Source organism: Phaenicophaeus curvirostris, chromosome 14, assembly GCF_032191515.1.
Source record: "Phaenicophaeus curvirostris isolate KB17595 chromosome 14, BPBGC_Pcur_1.0, whole genome shotgun sequence".
Taxonomy (NCBI): Eukaryota; Metazoa; Chordata; class Aves; order Cuculiformes; family Cuculidae; genus Phaenicophaeus; species Phaenicophaeus curvirostris.
The window spans coordinates 8,783,652-8,792,966 of record NC_091405.1 but is presented as its reverse complement, the minus strand read 5'-3'; the positions used below and the strand labels follow the sequence as shown (position 1 = coordinate 8,792,966).

General features: G+C 40.8%; 1 long non-coding RNA gene across 1 annotated transcript; it reads right to left on the bottom strand.

The window, feature by feature from the left end:
- Window positions 1-5,761: 5,761 nt before the first annotated feature.
- Window positions 5,762-8,799, bottom strand: LOC138726681 (uncharacterized). The gene is made up of 3 exons (XR_011338467.1): window positions 8,571-8,799; window positions 7,733-7,880; window positions 5,762-6,842 (listed from the first exon to the last, which is right to left on the bottom strand). It is a non-coding gene; the product is annotated as an uncharacterized lncRNA (long non-coding RNA).
- Between the last annotated feature and the right edge of the window lie 516 nt (window positions 8,800-9,315).

Sequence of the window (9,315 nt, the reverse complement as noted above, 5' to 3'; positions counted from 1 at the left end):
AGAAACAAGAAGGAGAATTTGATGAGACTTTCTCTCCCGCAGGTAAAAAGAGAGAAGGTTGATGGAAGCAAGAACCTCCTGCTCCCACCTGCAGCACTTCAGTTTTGTTCCAAGCACATTGGTAGTAGCCAGGTCCAGAAAATCCCTTAGAAACCTTTAGGAGGATTATTACTTTCTCCATATCCAGGGAAAAAGAAGACAGACAAACAAGCTCTTGAATCCTCTCTACAGAGAAATCCAAGACCTATTTTTCATGAACCAAGCTTGAGCTCCTCTGACCACGCAGAATAAAATTGAAGACTCCAGCATCTCTGCACCCTTGATTTCCTGCCCCAAACCACGCGCTCATCATATGGGCTACTCTGGATGTAGGTGGAGAGATGCCATCCCCTATAGGCACTACTTTTCAGACCCGGGTGGCTCTGCACACTGAAAAGCAGGCTTGAAGGCGTTTGCTTGCTCTTCTGCCATCGCTCAGTGCCAGGGAATTTTTTTTTACAGACTAAATTAATGCATATTTGGAAGTTGACAGTTCATTTACAGGCCTCAGATGGTCAAAACCAAGGAATTTCTCTTGGCCTTGATTTGCACTTTGTGGGCAGCGTTGCCATCGGGGAAAGTTTCCCTCCACTGCCTCGTCCCACTTCGCCAAGCTGTGACAGACAACCTCATAAAGTTGTGAAACGCAACTATCCCATGCACCCTTAATGAAAAACACACATCTTTAATGAGTTATTCACCCCTTTTTTTTCCCCAGCTTTGCCTCTCCTTGCCCACTCCAGGCTACAGCGAGACCTTGACTTGTTTTCCATCAATGACCCAGGGCGAAGTGGCAGACTTGACGTGTGGTCCCAGCAAGGAGGTGGTGCAGAAGGTTCTAAAATTTACCTGTAGATCCCCTTGCTTTCTCCTGCCACCACAGGAAGCAGCTGGGTTGTGGTATCTCCCAGAGCAGCTCCTAAAACACAGAGAGGATATTGATACCAGATGAGTATCTCTGGGAGGTATTCTGCACGCTGGAGACACTTCCTTGAGATGTACATTGTCTTTCCCATTTGCCTACCTCTAGTTCTAAAGTGAGAGATGCTGAACCCTAATAGTAAGCCCCACTATCACATTTTTTGTTGTTGTTTGTTTCACTTTCCACTCTCCTGGCTTCTTCTTTGCTCCATTTTCTCCTAAATTCTTCCACCTCCTGTCATGTGGTGGGAACTGAGCTTCACTAAACCTCCAGCCAGGGCTGAATTCCTCTCTCATTTGAAGGTTTCTTTCCTTTCTTCCCTGCTCTACTTCAGTAGGCATTTTTATTCCTGCTAAAACCACAATCTGTGATATTTGAGATCTTCCTGAAAAGCCCACCATGCTTGCTTGCCAGCCCTGCTCATCTTGAGACCCTCAGCCATCCTGGAAATACAGCAGAGAGTTCATTTCTAACCCTAGTTTTAATCAGCGTTGCAAGATATTTAACAAAAGGGCTCCTTTTCCTGTAAGCGACAGTGCTGGGGTAGCAGCAGCACTCTACAGGAGGCAAGTTTTGTAGTGTGAAGTCAGATATTTTATCAAACCGAATCTGGTAGATGCTGAACAAAATTCAAATGGCTTTAAGGTTCAGGGTCCTTTCAAACTCCTTTTTTTCCCAGTAAAGGCAGGGAAAAAGAGCCATTTGTTAGAAAAACAGTGTCAGGGAAGTTACATATGACATTTGCCAACGTTACATCATCAAAGCTAAATCTCTGACAGATCTGTAAACAATAACTTTTCATATAAATGTCTACAGAGCCTAGAGTATGTGGCTTTCAGCACAGTGTTTCTACATCTGCAGCAAGGACAAAATGTGTGTAACAAGATGAGGTCTCTTCACACATACCGGTTTTAAACCAGCATGACTTTTAATAAAAAAAACCTAACTGAGTAATTCAGCTCTTAACAGGTTTTGAATTTGCAGCTTAAAATGAGACTGTGGAGGGTGGTTTTACTTTAAAATCAGAATAAAATACCCCAGGGCGGGTTTCCGTAGTATGCCAGGAGCATGCGTGCCCCTCAATTCTAGATCTTGGGTGGTAAGGCAGGATTTGGCTGTGAAAGACAATCTTCTTTTCAAATTAGGATGAGGAGGCATCCTGGAAATAATCCTTTTGAGATGTCAAGGAGCACCCACAAGATGTATGATGAACTAGCCATGTCTTCCCCAATGTTCCAGTGGGTCTCGGGGCAAAGTCTGCAACACAGGGCTGCAAAGTAGGGCTGAGGGTTTAAAGTGGGTTAAAGACACATTATCTCTCCCCTCACCTGTACTGGACACAAACCGTGTCCCTCCTCCACAGGTGCCAGTCCTGCAGGCAAGGGCAGGACTTGGCTTGTTCTGCTTTTCCAAGGATCAGGTACATAGGTACATTTTAATTCCAATAAAAAGGAGTTTAAGTTATTACAAAAGTCTTCCAGCAAGCTGAGTGCAAGCAGCTTACATCTATTTTCCATTTTTGCATTCCTAATGATCTACTTTTCCTATTCATCTTCTATGTTGTCAGATCATTAAACACTAGGAAGAAAAATACTCCAGTACACACTCTTGCACCAGAGTGAATATTTAAATACATCGCATGCGAACCTGCACTGTAATTAAATGGATGGTGCTGAAAACACCACTCTGTTATCTTTCTGATTTTTTTATTGTTGTTTTTCCCCTCTCTGTAGGATGAGCAGTCTCAGCCTGCTCTGAAGAAGAGGTGAGACTTTATTCTGTTTTATTTGTCCAAGGCAGAAGTGCTTTGAGCTCCCACTGATTTGCAGGGGCATCAGAAGAATGTGATGCCTTGCAGAGTTGGGCCCAGCATCCCCAGAATGATTTTCTGTGGGCTGGAAAGACCATATGAGAAATTCTGCTAAACTGCTGTTGAAGTGACAGGCCCTACACAACAGCAGATTTTCACTTCATCTATATTTATAGCAAAATGGAAACAAAATGTGCTTTAAAGTAAACAATAGTATTTCCAGAGCCCAGTTGATTTTCTTGCCTTGGTAAGCTCTCTGCCAAAGCTTTTCACACTGCAGGCAATGATGAAAAGGTAAAGCAGGGAGGGTGAAATCCCAGCCTAACTGAAGTCAATGGGAAAGTTGCCACTGATTTTAACACGCCAAGTCTTATTCAAAACCTTTAGAAATTAAGGCAGGGATCATTTGGGAGCTGCAAAAGCAAGCAAAAATGATTAGTGAGATTCTTTGCTCTTCCCTTCCTCATCTAAACTGGTTGCATAAGCAGCTTGGGGATAAAAACCACAGCAGCATCTATTAAATACTGTAAAACCGTAATACACTGAAACCACTGGATTATAGGAGGAAACCTGATGTCAAGAGGAACCACATATTTGCAAGGTTTGTACTCTGGTGTTTACACCCTTGTGCTATTTGCACAGGCTTAAAAAGAAAAAAGGTAATTTGCCCTGGTAAGCATGTTAAAGAACATATTTACTGAGAACCAATTAAATCAACAATGTCTGATGTCATTGTAGAAGGTGTTTGGGTTTTTTCCCTTTGTCATATGAGGAAGGTGATAAAGGATTTGTCACCACAGACTGTCATCAGGATTATTTGGTCAGTGTGCATTTTGTTTGCAGCAATACAGTGAGCATCCCAAGGGCGAAACAGCGGCCAACGTCTGCACCGTGGGACAGGCTCACAGAAGAGGCAGAGCCTGAAGAAGAGGTGAACCAAAAAGAAAGAACGAAATAGAGATGTTGGCCTCGTAATGTATGAAAATGTTCCCTCTGGCCACCAACAGAAACACAGCAGTCTAAACGGGATGGGTGGTTATAATGGAAGTGCTTTTCCTGGCTAACAGAAAGCAGCATCTGCTTTTACTGGGTTTGATTAATAGTATTGATAATATCTTCAACTCCCATTGCAGCTTCCATCAGAGGCTCTCAACAGGCTTCACAAACATTTATCCACCAGTGCTACTCGATCACACAGAGGGATCCTGGCAGGCATCTGTCCCATGTCTTAGAGAGGTAGAAAGTGCTGCAGGCAGTTCAAGGCTATGAATAATGATCTAAGAAAGGTTTAGTTCCTGCAGACCTGTATTTAAACACTATAAACTGTCAGGATTCACCAAAATCAATTCAAAATTCAATTGTTACCCCTAGAAGGGCGCACATTGCTGTGACTGTGCCAGCAAGTCAGGTCACAGAGCATCCCCATGGCCAACAGGTCACAGCGGCTGCAGCTTAGCACACAGTGGTTTGGGACTTGGACACTTCAGCACATTGTTTTGGAAGAGATTAATGTGGTTTCTTGACATCAGCAAAAATTGAAGAAAGAAGTCTTGGTAGAAGGAAGGAGCCAGAACACCTCTTTGGTTTTGAATCTCTTTTGACACTAGTGAGCCTTGTTCCTCACGCTGATCAGGAAGCAGAAATTTCCACAGGAAAACCCCTGTCTATTTAGATGCCAATAATAATAATAATGATAAAAATAAAAGAAGCTAGCAATTATGCAAGACCAAAACGGTTCACTGCCAGGGTGCTGAGGGCTGGCCACCTGTAGCATCTGCCGGGGAAGGATGTCGTGGATGATGCTATGACCCATAGCTGGGCTCTGCAGGAACACATCTGCCCTATTGCTTCATGATGTCTCCTACTTACTCATCCCACTGATGCTTCAATGCAGCCCGCACCGTGGATTTTCCAGCATGGCTCTAGATAGGGTGTAGACTGGGGTCTGGAGGATCACATCACTTACATGACCCTAAATATCATCTCCCCTGTGCTGTTTTGCTGAAGGATTTCAGGGAATCATGACTAAGGCCACGTTGGACAAGCGCGAGGATAAACAGACTGGCCATATCCTGAGGTTTTGTTGCTTGAGGTCATAACATGAGAAATCAGCGCAGCCGCTGGCCGATGCCTGATTTCACATGCAGGGGAAGAGCCATCCTGAACAATTCAGGCTTTCCAGTGCAAAGGAGTTTTCATCCCCATCACTTCCCAAACTCTGCAGTCTTCCCTCCCCAGCAGCCCCCTTGCCCAAGTGAGTAATCAGGGCTCACGTTTTGCCTTCAACTCCGGCCAGCCAGGCTTCAGGGCATGCTAAATTCAGATATGCATTTATTATGTTAAAAAATGTGGGAAATAGGAAGGGCTGTAATTTCCCAAATTACTTTTCTTCTCCCTAACAGAAGCTGGCAGCAAATATATTTAAAATGTAAATATTTAAATACTTACTTGCAAGAACAATTACCTTTTTTTTGTTCATGACTTGTTTCATTCAGAAGCTATAAATATCGACTCAGGAAGCAAATGTCTACACTGGGTTTTGGGGAGCAATTTTATACCCCTCTTCAGTCGACTGTCTTCATATTTATAACAAGTAGGTGTGCAAAGTGTGCATGCAGGCAGGTTTTAGTCCTTGCATGTTTTAAATCTGACAGCACACATGGATATGAAATAAAATACGCTGTTTTGTGAAGCACAAAACCACCACGGTGTCTAAAAAGGACAATACTTGTTTATAACATACAGATTAGCGCTACAAGGTTCATTTAGCCTTTAGCTTTCCCTTTGGCTTGCTCTGAGTGTGAAATAATTCCCCAAAATGCTTGAGAAATGAATAGGCTTCAGCATTTTATTTATTTTGATGAGCAGAAAGCAAGGAAAAAATGCTCCTGCTGCTATCAAGGCAGAGAAATCGCTGTGGCTTCTTTTCCCCACGCTGGCCGTAAAATGTACAGAAATGTAAAGCAATAAAAATTTTATTAGGGGTTGTTTTTATAATGTTTACCAACCTCATGCCTCTATGACGCTTTCCAGAAGATAGCATTTTAATAGGGCTTCTTTCAGTCGACCGAGATAACCATAAGGGAAAAACCCAGTTTTAGTTTTGTCAGTGCAGCAAAGCGAGGAGCCTCGTTCTGCCGTCTTTTGCAACTCATTTTCTCAGCAATCTGCCCTCCAAATTTCTCCCTCCGCTTTGCTGCAAACCTCTGGTCATGTAAATGTAAGATATAATGTGGATGTTAAATTATTGTAGATGTAAAATATAATGTAGGTGTAAAATATAATGTTGGTGTAAAATATAACATAGGTGTAAAATATAACATAGATATAAAATACAACCTTTGCATCTTATTGACAATTAAAAACCTTAAGGGGGGAAATAAATGTCTGAAAACTATTTCTAAGAAAAGAATTGAATTATTGAGAGCATTCTTAGTTTTGTTTCTAATTTAAACAGAGCACAACACAAGATTAGCTTCATTTTGAGAGTTTTGCTGAGCAGCATTTTTTTGAAAAATCACATTACTGGAAACGACCTCCTGTATTTTCCTAAGCATAACAAATTCATCTTTTGTTACTTCGCTGTTAGGCTGCAGGGGCAGAGAATACCTCCTTTTCATAAAAGAACTTTTATTAGTTTAAGGTTCATCCCCTGATTTATCGATTCAGATTTCCAAAGCCCAATGGGCTGGGTGCACAGCAACCCAGTGTGCCTGTCGTATGTTCCCAGCTGACGTGTTTACAATATTTTTGATTTACACCTTCCAGGTGTTCTTTTGGAAAATATCACAGCCTTTGGTTTACACATTTTTACAATATATTTGTGGTCATCAGCAAGCATCCACATTTGTTACAGGGGATGTGCCAAGAAGTAGGATTTTTTTTCTTTAACTTGCTGGCAAGATATGGATTTTTGGTTTGTAGAAAAAAGCATATAATTGGTTGAATTAGTAAAATTCCCAAAGTACGAATTTTAGATTAAATGCAATTATTTGCTCAAAGACCTGGGTGTCAATCTTGTGCTTCTGGTGCACCTCTCTCAATTGTGATGTAAAGCAGACAAACTTTACCCTAAAAAAGAGGATAAAGATTTTCTGTAGTTCCACATTTTCACCTTTATTTGAACAACGCAAATTACAATCATGCAGAAAATTTATGCCACATATTCTGTCTGAAAGTAATTTATATATGTGACTGCATTTTGCAGTGCACGAATTTCATGTAACCAAGTCAAATTAACCAGATCTGATGCATTCTGTGGTTGCCAAAATTGTGCAAATAAAGCCATTTTCCTTGAATTTATTTCTTTTCAATACTGTGTATGTTTAGCAGAGATTTTTAACGGTGGATTATCTCTGCTTTATAATTTCAGGTCAAAAGCCAGGCTTTGTTGCTAGAAGACTTGGAAAGAAAAACTGTCATTAATTAGATGGTACAATGTAGCTTCAAAAGTTGTTTTTTTTGTTCAGAAGGAAAAATATTTTCCAGGGCTCAGTTTGCATTTGCAAGAATAGCACAATTTTATCTTTTCACACTCCGATCACTTTTGTTTCAGCGTAGTCAGTAAATGTTACACGTTTCCTCACTGCCTTTTACCGACATGAAGTAAATCATTATTAAAATTATACACACACAGTTCAGAAATATTCTCAAAAATAATGGCTTTTAACAGAAAATAAGTCTGATCCCTCAGTATTTTTTCAGATAAATCTGTATAAGAATCCACAGGATCTTTACCTGTAACGAAAGATAACTCAGAGATTTTAACTGTTATTTTCATCATTTTTGTTGAAGAATCACTTCACTAATTTAATTTCATTTTCATGCACACAAAACATCACAAACTGGACTTGGACTCCATGTGACGTGCAAAAATTCTGTGCATGTTTGAGATGAGAAATAGGAATAACGTGCACATCAGAAATGTGAATAACATGTGACAAGCTGTCGGGAAAAACCACGTTGTGACTGCTGCTGTGCCAAATCCACACAGGAGTCATGGACAATGCAGAGTCCACATTGCTCAGTGCCTCAGCATCTTCTGCAGTGCCCGTCCGAGTGTTCCTGCACTAAATATTAGTGGAATCTTATCAGTCTTTCCTGCATGGGCTGAAATGAAGGAAATAAAAATAGCAATTATTTTAATTTCTAAGTGTGTAGAGCTGACAGCAGAAAGAAAATCTAGAAACGTGGGTTGATTTGTCTTTATCTATTTATCACTAGTCACATGGAAGTTAAAAGTTGCAGGTTTCCACATGCACTCTGCATCTCACGGATGCAAACACCATCTGCAAACACCATCAAAGCTGCAGTTCTTCAAACTTCCCTCCTTGAAGAGTTCATCTTATAAGCATAACAGCTTGGGGTTCACTGTACGGTAAATGCTGGATTACCCTTTCCAAGACAGCTTTGCCTCGCGTTAGCAAGCAAATCCAGAAAGTGAGCGATTGCATGATAGGGCTTATTTCGCTGATTTGAAAAAAAAATATTAAGCAAATACTTAACTGAAAAGCCAGTAATGTAAAGAGAAATTATTTGACAGTTGTCAATGCCTGTTAAATGGGTAGGCAGATTAGCAGCCTTACTTTTTAACATATAAACATCTGAAACCCGTTTCCTGTTTAAAAAAAAAGTCTAGGTGGATGACCTCAGGCAGAAAATTTTTTGATTAACAAATGCGAATTGTACATCATTGTGAAAAAAAAAAAATGAGCCACTCTTGGTGGTCTTGATCCATTCTGTATATGGGAGAGTGAGCAAGAGAAAGGGGAGGAAAGAAATAGAAAAAATAAACTTTACCTTCTCACTTTCAGGGTGGGCAATGCCATTCCAGTGTTGGGGTCCTCGGCTCTGGGAAGTGTTAATGCTGTCACTGCAGCCCCGGTCCCACCGTCAGTGCTTCCACAGTGCTCCGAGGAAAAACATTCCCTGAATTCCTCCTCCTTCCTTCTATCTTTGCTTCAGATCCATGCGCTGCAGGTTCATGTCGCTACTGTCAAATTGCACAGGACATGGCTAATCTAAACCAGTGTCGACCCATAGCCCGACTCTGCAGCAAGGAAAAACATTGACAAATTTGCTGTTCAAAACACTTTCTACTCTTTCCAGTGTGTGTTGGCTGTTGTGTTTTGGTTTTTTCCCTTTTTTTTTTTTCTAAAGCTATAAATACACAGAACCAGCTGCAACTTGTTGCTGAAACTCGCTTTATAGATTGAGCCATATTCTGACATAGCATGTTTTGCTGGCTTTGGGTTAAAATTTGATATTGGAAGTGAACATTCTGATTTTTATGTCTTTAATTGTAACAATGGCAGCTGGCTGCTGTGAGCTGTGGATTGTTCTCTCCCAGTGAAGATGCTTTAAAAGCTCATAAAAGGCACCATATAAAGGTAACACATGCTCAAGCATCCATTTAGTTATTATACAACGAGGAAAAAAAAGCTATTTTTATAAAGCAATGCATATTTCATACTTATTTGCTGATTTAATGTTAGGTCCTTGGCAAACCACATAATCATTAAATTTGGCTTCTTTTCCCCATCTT